The sequence below is a fragment of the Phoenix dactylifera genome, chromosome 1 (assembly GCF_051530095.1).
Source record: "Phoenix dactylifera cultivar Ajwa chromosome 1, Ajwa_hap1_PhDact_Kaust_v1.1, whole genome shotgun sequence".
Taxonomy (NCBI): Eukaryota; Viridiplantae; Streptophyta; class Magnoliopsida; order Arecales; family Arecaceae; genus Phoenix; species Phoenix dactylifera.
In genome coordinates, this window is record NC_143190.1 from 64,171,582 (window position 1) to 64,182,138 (window position 10,557).

Below are 10,557 nucleotides of genomic sequence, written 5' to 3' on the forward strand. Positions count from 1 at the left end.
CAACCTGAATATCAAAGGGGGAGTAAAATGAACACTGAATATATTGAATATAGAGATAATTTGTCCCCTTCATTGTTGATGACAAAAAGGGGGAGTAGATATTGAATGTAGAGATATTGAAAGGGGGGAGCAGTTATATATATGGATATTGAATATGGAATGCAAAATTTATAATCATACTCCAAAGTTGATTTAGAAAAGATAAAATTGAAGAATATTGACCTTAAGATAATTGCCCTTCTGGAAAAGAAAGGGGGAGTCAAAAAGAATCTAGCTTTCAATTACCCTCAGCATCAATACTTCATTTTAACTTGATTCAAATTCAGTTGATATGCTAAAATCATTTAAGAACTATAAAGATCAATCTTATGCACAAGGAAAGAACTGAAAATTGAATACCTTGAGTGATGCACATTGTATCTAGTTCTAATCAAAACATTATACTTGTACATCTGATCAAATACTGTGTATATGTTTAAATCTCAAATTTTGCATATACTCAGTGTTTTGTCATCATCAAAAAGGGGGAGATTGTTGACCCCCTAATAGATTTTGATGAATACAAAACACTAGAGTAAAATTCTATTATATCTTAACAATTTAATTGAGGAATTCATGTGTTTTATTAAGAATATTGTTATGAAATGTCTAGGCAAGTTTCCATAATTTTTATGAATTTATTGAAGAATATTTTGAGTTAAAGAAAACAGATCAGGGACAGCCGAGACGTCTCCGGATAGTTTCAGAGACGTCTCTGGCACAAACAGGAAGAACCAGCACACTTGGAGACGTCCCCGACACCTGCCGAGTCGTCCCCGCGTTAGCGGAGTCGACTCTCTCAGTAGCGGAGTCGACTCTCTCAGTGGCGGCAAAAAGGTAGTTTTCAAGAGATATGCGCGAGACGTCCCCACAGTAAGCCGAGTCGTCCCCGCAAGTAAAAAGGAGACTTCCCGAGTCGTCCCCAAGATAGCGGAGACGGCTCTCTCAGGGTTTTCCAGAGAATAGTTTGTTGCCCAGATAGACAACCCAAGAGGGGGGGTGAATTGGGTTTTTAAATTAACTTAGCTAATTAAAACTTTGTGGATGATTAACTAAATACTATAGCCAGTTATTTAATTAAAGCTAAGTGCTGTGAGTAATGTGTGGGGAAGAAGATGAGAGACAATGCACTACAAACACAAAGTTTTATAGTGGTTCGGAGCTAACCCTTGCTCCTACGTCCACTCCCCAAGTCTCACTTGGAAATTTCACTATAACCCCCTTGGATTACAGCCGGTTGTTTTGCAAGCTTACAACCGAACTTGTTGTTTTACGAGCTCACAACGAACTCGGTCGGTTTTCCCAGGCTCACCGACTAGAACCAACCCCGATTGTTTTCCCGGGCTCACAATCAAACCCTTACACTCGTTGGTTTTAAACCGGCTCACCAACCAACCTTAATCCCCTTGATTCAATCCCCCGATTGAATCAAGTAAATACACGAGATAGAAGAAAATAGAAAATAGCTTCTCAAAAAGCAGATTTAAAACAATATAATCGTAAAGGAGTTAGAAGCCCTCAAACGCTTTTAAGATGGTGAAGAGGTGTGGCTTCTGGAACTCCGGTCTCCTCTTGAAAGAGTGATCGACTTGAAAGCAGGAGGAGGAAGCTTTGAATGCTGGGAAGATGTTGGTGGAGCAGTAAATGCAGATCTTCCCTTTTTCTCGTTGAAGAGCACTTAGAGAGCTTGAAGACTTGAATGCTAGGAGTGGAATGTGTGTTCTCTACCTTGCTACAGTCTTCTGTGGCTATTTAAGCCAACCCCCACGGAAACTAGCCGTTACTCTGTTTTTTCTGGCCGTTCTGCACACTCTGCGCAGCCTGACAATGTGACCGTTGGTGGGTTGGAGTCGACTCGCGCGATCAGGAGTCGACTCGGCTGTAGCAAGAGTCGACTCGAGCTTTTCCGGAGTCGACTCGGCAACTGTTCCCAGTTTGAATTAAAGTTGCCGTCTTGACTGGGAGTCGACTCGTCTTGACCCGGAGTCGACTCGCCAACTTCTGGCGCTGACCTGGCAATTTTGGAGTCGGCTCATCCTCTGTAGTCCGTGGATCCAAATTTGAATTTTGTCCACTCGAGTCGACTCGACTGTCCTGGGAGTCGACTCGAATCTCAGAGCCCGAACTCCCGATTCTCTGTCTTTTGGCTCATCCAGTCTTGGAGTCGACTCGAACTTCCTTGGAGTCGACTCGGCTCTCAGTTTCCGAAAGTTGGTCTTCTGCCTTTTGACGTGAAGCTTGTCTTGGAGTCGACTCGAGCTGTCTGGGAGTCGACTCGAATCTCAGAGGCAGTAACATGGTCTTCTGTCTGTCGATGGTCGCACAGTCTCGGAGTCGACTCGCGTACTGCGGGAGTCGACTCGAATCTCAGAGTCCATAAAACGCTCTCTGACTTTTTCTTTGTGTACCGCTGGGAGTCGACTCGCGTTCCACTGGAGTCGACTCGAATCTCAGAGTCCATAAAACGCTCTCTGACTTTTTCTGTGTGTACCGCTGGGAGTCGACTCGCATTCCACTGGAGTCGACTCGAATCTCAGACCTGAAAAACTGCTCTTCTGTCCTTCTGTCTGTTTTCAGTCGGAGTCGACTCGTACTGATCAGGAGTCGACTCGAGCTCGTGCCAGTGACCTTGATACGCTTGGAGTCGACTCGTGAAACTCGGGAGTCGACTCGTATCTCAGACATTGGTTCATGCAGACTTCTTAACTTATCCAAAATGCTATGAACCAAGTCTAGAGACACTTGGACAGGATTTTCACTGAAACACTCAATTAAATTCATTAGTAATCACAAGATATACTCAAATGCTTTGAGCTCATCAAAATCAAACGGGGTTTTAATCGATCACTCCACAATCTCCCCCTTTTTGATGATGACAAAACTTTGAGTATATGTAAAATGAGTTGCTCAGTAAATAATGAAATAAACTCTATAAATGAATTCAAATGTCTGATAATTTAATTTATCCAAGTTTGAAAGGAGTGAAACATTAAATTTCGGAGTTAAAGTTCCCCCTTTCATTTGGAATTATATAAGCCTTCATATTCTGCAATCAATTGTTTGGCTTATATGACATTAATGATTTAGCTTGATTAAAATTCAGATTCTCCCCCTCAACATATGCATTCAACTATGTTTTGATTTTCTGAATTTTCTTTTAATGCTTTGAAATTTTTGAACTAAAATTTTTGTTTTTAGAGGGAAAATCTGTCAATTTGTTCTTGAGTAGGATTCAGCTAATCTCCGAATATCCCTTGAATAGATTCTGGAGATTACTCCATTAGGAGCCCCAAAAGAGAGATAATGAGCCTCGAGGTACCGAATCCACTTAGAACAAATTTATGTGTGTTTTTAAGAGTTTATCGTTTTATTTATTTCCATTGATTTCTTTTACATATTTTTTAATATTTCTCTCCTTTTACATATTTTATACTTACACATTTCTCCCCCTTTTTGTCATCATACCAAAAAGGAGGTAATCACACACAATCAATGGCACAAATGACACAGTCAATCATCAAATGGCACAGAAATGAAGATAAGATGTCTACTCATTGTATTGATATGAAGGTGAATACATTTGAGCATACAATAGGTAAAGCAAGAACAATACAAAAGAAGACAAAACACAACTCAAAATCATCTATGACCTCCTCGAGGATGTGGCTCCCCCTCTCGAGGATACATCTCCTCCTCTGGAGGATGTGGCTCCCCCTCTCGAGGATACATCTCCTCCTCTGGAGGATGTAGCTCCCCCTCTCGAGGATACATCTCCTCTGCTGGAGGATGTAGCTCCTCCTCTCAATCGGCTCTGCTCCATGAGGAGGGCGACTGCCTCTGTAACATGGCCCAGCTGCGTGATAATAGACGTGGTGGCTCTGCTATGTGTAGTGGAGAGCTCAGTCACCGACGTCTGAAGCCCAGTCACCGAGGTCTGAAGTGCGTCCAGCTTGTCGATGAGCACATTCGACAAGCGCTCGGCCCCCTCGGTGGTGGTGTGCATGTCACGGCGGATGTCATCCCGCATCCTCCTCGTGGTGCTCGTGACCTCGCTCATGCTGTGGAACTGGGCCTGCACCAGGGTCCTAATGTTGTAGATCTCCTGCCGCACCTCAGCCGTCATGTCTGTCACGGCTGTCAAGGATGGGACCAATGCTGAGGATGGAGTGGGTGCAGGAGTGGGAGCTGGCACGGAACCTCGGAGCTCCCGGAGCAGCTCGTCCCTCAAATCTCGGACGATCTCCTGCCGCAGCTCCCGGAGCTGCTCTGGATCAATACGGACCTCCATAGATGGTGGAGCTGAGGAGGAAGGTCCGGCAGAGGTGGTAGGAGCAGGAGGAGTGGATGGAAGGTCTGGATGGTCTGGGAACTCTGGGTAGTCAGAATCTGGCTCAGGACTGGGTGATGGTCTGGTGGTCTGAGCGGTGAGAGTGGACTTCCTAACCTAGATCCCTTCTCTCTTCCGAAATCCCATCCTGTGCATGGTCCCCGTACCCAAGCGATCAGTCCATCGCAAGGCACGAGAGGGTTCCTTCTCAGGAATGGAAATTTCGTACTGCCTAAAGAGAAGAGTGAATATCATTCCGTATGGGAGGGAGAGCCTAGGTCTATCCAGGGGCTCACACATATACCTATAAATGAGCTTGGGGAAGTTGACCGGGGTGTCCTGAAGAATGTAAGACATAATAGCTAGGTCCCTCTCATTCACAAAATCAAATCTCCCTGTCTTAGGAAAGATGGACCTGGACAAAATGCTCAAAAGGATTCTCACTTCAATAGGAAGTGAGCTAGCAGATACCTCATCTAGGGGAGACTGAGGTGGATGCCCTAAGACAATCGTAAGAGCCTCAAATCTATCCTCAGGATGTGCAGGAGCCACCCCTACTAATGGAAGGTGGAGGATATGGGCAATGAGGTCCTCTGTGACACGCAATGGGACACCTAATACCGTGCCCTCAATACCTCCATCTCCCCGATGGACGGTACTGTAGAACTCTTGAACTAGGCCAGGATAGGTGGGAAGGTCCAGGGTGAGGAAGTACTCTAGACCCTGGGCTCTAAGCCTATCGCCTATGGTGAATCCTTTCCGGGAGAGATAGTCGAAAGTGACATACCTCCCGGAGGTGACGGCCTTCCCGGCCAACGGCCTAACATGAACCACCCTAGGCGGGGAACGATCCGGAGGAGGTTGCCTCGCGGGATCGTGCCGCACCTTGGAGCGCCGCTCGGGACCGGCCACGGGACGGGACCTCTTTCTAACAACTCCCTTGCGAGGCATCTTGACCTAAACGAGATGAAAACCTAGAGAACGAAGAAGGATCGATAGAGGAAGCTCGGGACTGACCTGAAAAGACCTAGGAACGGACGGAAACTCAATGTCCGGCGAAGAATCGACGGGAAAAGGGCTTGGAGACGATCGAGGATGACCTAGGAGTCGGCTCTAGGGCTTTGTGAATAGTGGCGGCTTGAGAAAAAGTGTTTGCGAAACGACAAACCTAGGGTTAAAAAGTCGGATCCCGACTGCGAGTCGACTCCCCTGAGTCGCGAGTTGACTCGACCTCGAGTCGACTCCAGAAAATGCGCGAGTCGACTCTCCTTATGCGCCTGTAGACTTCGAGTCGACTCCCGACAATGTGCGAGTCGACTCCCCCTCAGCTGCCAACTTTGCGAGTCGACTCCCCCAAATGCGCGAGTCGACTCCCCCTTAGGAGCCGGCTCTGAAACTTACTCGAGTCGTCTCTAACCTTGGCACGCACTTAAAAATCATGCTATAACCGTGCCAAATGAGGGAAAATCACCTAGTTGGGATCTGATTTGATGATCATTGAATAGAAACTCTATTTTAACCTCATTTTAATCATCAAAATCAATTAATCTAGTGGAAACTCCCACTAGGATGGGTCAATCACTCCTAATCCCCTCCTAAGTACACTGAACCTCTCTTCACTTAGGAGTTTTGTGAAAATATCTGCTAATTGATTATCAGTACAAACAAATTGGAGAGTCACATCACCATTCAATACATGATCTCTTATGAAGTGATGTCTTATCTCAATGTGTTTAGTTCTTGAGTGTTGAATTGGATTTTTAGTTAGGTTTATGGCACTTGTATTATCACAATTAATGGGGATTTTATCTTGTTTAATGCCATAATCTTCTAATTGTTGTTTAATCCACAAGATTTGAGCACAACAACTCCCGGCTGCAACATATTCAGCGTCTGCAGTGGATAATGCAACCGAGTTTTGTTTCTTGCTAAACCATGAGATTAGGTTTTCTCCTAGAAATTGACAAGACCCGCTGGTACTTTTTCTATCAAGCTTACATCCAGCGAAGTCTGAATCTGTGTACCCTATTAAGTTTAGGCTAGATTCTTTAGAGTACCACAGCCCTATGTTCTTAGTTCCTATTAAGTATTTAAAGATTCTCTTAACTGCAGCTAGGTGTGATTCTTTAGGATTAGCCTGATATCTAGCACACATGCACACACTAAACATAATATCAGGCCTACTTGCAGTAAGATACAGTAAAGAACCTATCATACCTCTATAAAGTTTTTGATCTACAGATTTACCTGATTCATCTTGGTCTAACTTACATGATGTGCTCATGGGGGTGCTGATTGACTTGTTTCCCTCCATATCAAACTTCTTGAGCATCTCCTTGATATATTTGGCTTGATTGATGAAGATGCCTCCTTCAGATTGTTTGATTTGAAGCCCGAGGAAGTAGTTCAGCTCTTCCATCATGCTCATCTCAAACTCACTCTGCATCAAATCAGCAAATTCCTCGCAGAGGCGATTGTTAGTAGCACCGAAAATGATATCATCAACATAAATCTGTACTAATAACATATCCTTATTTTTCTTTTTCAGAAATAATGTTGTATCTACATTTCCCCTAGAGAATTCATGTTCTAATAGAAATTTACTAAGTCTCTCATACCATGCTCTAGGTGCTTGTTTTAGTCCATAAAGTGCTTTGTTCAGTTTATACACATGATTGGGGTATTGATGATTTTCAAAACCAGGAGGTTGTTCCACATATACCTCCTCATTAATAAACCCATTTAGAAAAGCACTTTTTACATCCATTTGATATAGCTTGAAGTCCTTAGAGCATGCATATGCTAATAATAGTCTAATAGCCTCAAGTCTAGCTACGGGAGCAAAGGTTTCATCAAAGTCTATACCTTCTTCTTGATTATAACCCTTTGCTACTAGTCTAGCCTTATTCCTTATAACAATTCCATTTTCATCTAGCTTATTTTTATATATCCATTTTGTACCTATAATTGGATATTCAGAAGGTCTCTCTACTAGATCCCACACTTTGTTTCTAGTAAATTGGTTTAGTTCTTCTTGCATTGCATTTATCCAATTTACATCATTTTCGGCTTCTTCTATATGTTTGGGCTCAAGGTGTGAAACAAAAGCTAGATGGTTATTCAAATTTCTAAGGGATGCTCTAGTCCTAACGGGTTGGGATGGATCATCTAGAATTAGTTCCTTAGGATGCCCATGAGCATACCTCCAAGCTTTAGTTAGCCCATGATCCACTATAGGCTCTTGGTTTGATGATTCTCCTTCAATCAACTTTTGATTATCATCTTGTAATCCCATCTCATCTATCTTTTCTTCAAGTATTTCAATATCATCATCAAAATTAACCTTCTTACTAGATGAGATGTCACTAGAGTCATCAAAAACAACATGTATAGATTCTTCTATAACTAGGGTTCTTTTATTAAAGATTCTATAGGCTTTACTAGTTGTAGAATAACCTAGGAATATTCCTTCATCAGATTTTGGATCAAATTTTCCTAGATTATCTTTCCCATTATTATGTACAAAACACCTACATCCGAAAACATGAAAATAGTTAACCTTTGGTTTTCTGTTTTTCCACAGTTCATATGGTGTTTTCTTTATGATGGGTCTTAATAGAACTCTATTTAATACATGGCAAGAAGTATTAATGGCTTCTCCCCAAAAGTACTTAGGGAGGTTACTTTCACATAACATCGTTCTAGCCATTTCCTCTAGAGTTCTATTTTTCCTTTCCACAACTCCATTTTGTTGTGGTGTCCTAGGTGCTGAGAAATTATGGGTTATCCCCTTTTTACTACAAAATTCATCAAATAATTGATTTTCGAATTTGGTACCATGGTCACTTCTAATAGCTATAACTGAGGACTCTCTAGCATTTGTTACTTCCTTATGGAACTTCTTAAACATAGAAAATGCTTGATCCTTATGCGCTAGAAACATGACCCATGTGTACCTAGAGTAATCATCTACTATAACTAGACCATATTTATTTCCACCTAGGCTTGTTGTTCTAGTTGGACCAAATAGGTCCATGTGTAGTAATTCTAGAGGCCTAGAAGTAGAGACACATTTTATGGATTTAAAAGAGTTTCTAGATTGTTTGCCAAATTGACATGCTTCACATATTTTGTTCTTTTCAAATTTTAATTTTGGCAAACCTATCACGGAGTCTCTTTTAACTAGTTTAGTTATTGTGTCCATGCTTGCATGACCTAACTTACGGTGCCATAACCAACTAGCATCATTTTCTTTAGTTTCATTAACAACTAAACATTGGTTATGTTTTGTAAGGTCTTCTAGATCTACCACATATACATTTCCACGTCTCATCCCTTTAAAAACTAAACTATTATCATTAGGATTTGTTATAATACATAGTGATGGTTTAAACATAACATCATATCCTTTATCACATAATTGACTAATGCTTAACAAGTTATGCTTAAGACCATCAACATATCTAACGTTATCTATAAAGGTAGAAGGGGTGATTTGAACTTTACCAATACCAATGATGTGACCTTGGTTGTTGTCTCCAAAAGTCACAGCACCTCCCTTCTTAGCTTCAAGGGTGAAAAATTGATCTTTATCACCCGTCATGTGCCTTGAACAGCCACTATCCAAATACCAGCAGTTTTTGTTGACCTTGGCTGCAAGACACTCCTACACAAGCAAATCATGTCATCTTAGGTACCCAAGTTTTCTTGGGTCCTTCATGGTTAGTCAAGTTGGTTCCTTTTGGAACCCATACCCTTTTATTTTTTCTTTTAGTTTTACTTTTCCTAAAATTACATGCATTTGCTTTATGTCCTACTATTCCACAACAAAAGCAGGTTATTTTCTTAATTTTAGTTTCTCCAGCTTTAACAAAGAAGTTACTAAGAAGTTTTTGCTTATTCCTTGGTTTATACCCTAAACCCGCTTTATTAAATACGGCTCGTTGATTATTAAGTATCATGTTTAACTTTTCAGAACTATATGTGAATTTTTCAACTAAGGGTTTGTATTTGTTTAGTTCTTTAGTTAATGTCTGATTTTCGGTTTTTAGATCATTTAGCTCTTTAGTTAGATCCTTGTCTAAGACTTGTTTATGGTTTTTGAGATCTGAAAATTCCTTTGTTAGTTTCTCAATATCTTTCGTTAAGGTGTTAGTCTTCTTAATTAGGAGTTGGTTGCTTGTCTTAAGTTCTAGATTTTCTTTGGTGAGATTATCTTTATCCTTAATTAATGAATCATGCTTATGAATATAACTTTGGTTAGTTACTTTTAGTTCTCTGTTTTTAACATTTATATTCTTATACTCAATCATTAATTCATTGAACGCATCATAAAGTTCATCAAATGTAAAATCAAAATGCGTATCGGAAATTACCTCATTTTCGTTGGCCATGAAACAGAAATTGGCCTTCTCTTCTTGTTCTTCATCCGATGATGAAGATGATGCGTCGGAGTCCGATAGGGTGGTGACAAGTGCCTTCTTCTTCTTGTACTTACTCCCCTTCTTCAGTAAGGGGCACTCTGCTCTTATGTGTCCCGGCTTCTTGCACTCGTAACACCCAATCCCCTCATTTTCCCTTTCCTTACCTTTGTCTCTGCGGTAGGAATTTGAGGGACCTCTCCTTTGATGATACGTCTTCTTGTGGTTGATAAACTTCTTGAACTTGCGCACAAGAAATGCCTCACCACCATCTTCCTCATCTTCTTCCTCTTCACTGCTGCTGCTGCAAGACAGGTCCTTGTTAGAAGAAGTAGATTTTAAAGCTATTACCTTTTTCTTATGGGAGGACTCTTCCTCGTTGTGTTGTTTCATGGTAAGCTCATGCGTCATCAGGGATCCAAGGAGCTCTTCAAGTTGAAGCTTGTTCAAGTCTTTAGCTTCTTGGATCGCCGTCACCTTGGCTTCCCACGACCTTGGTAGACACCGAAGGATTTTCCTGACAAGTTCACTGTTAGTATAGTTCTTGCCAAGGCTTTTTAGGCCATTGACAATATCAGTAAACCTAGTGAACATGCTTGTGATTGTTTCATTTGAATCCATTTTAAATAGTTCGTATTTATGAACCAAGATGTTTATTTTGGATTCCTTGACTTGATTCGTGCCCTCATGGGTCACTTCAAGTCTGTCCCAAATTTCTTTTGCAGAATTACAAGTTGAAACTCTATTGAATTCATTACGGTCTAAGGCACA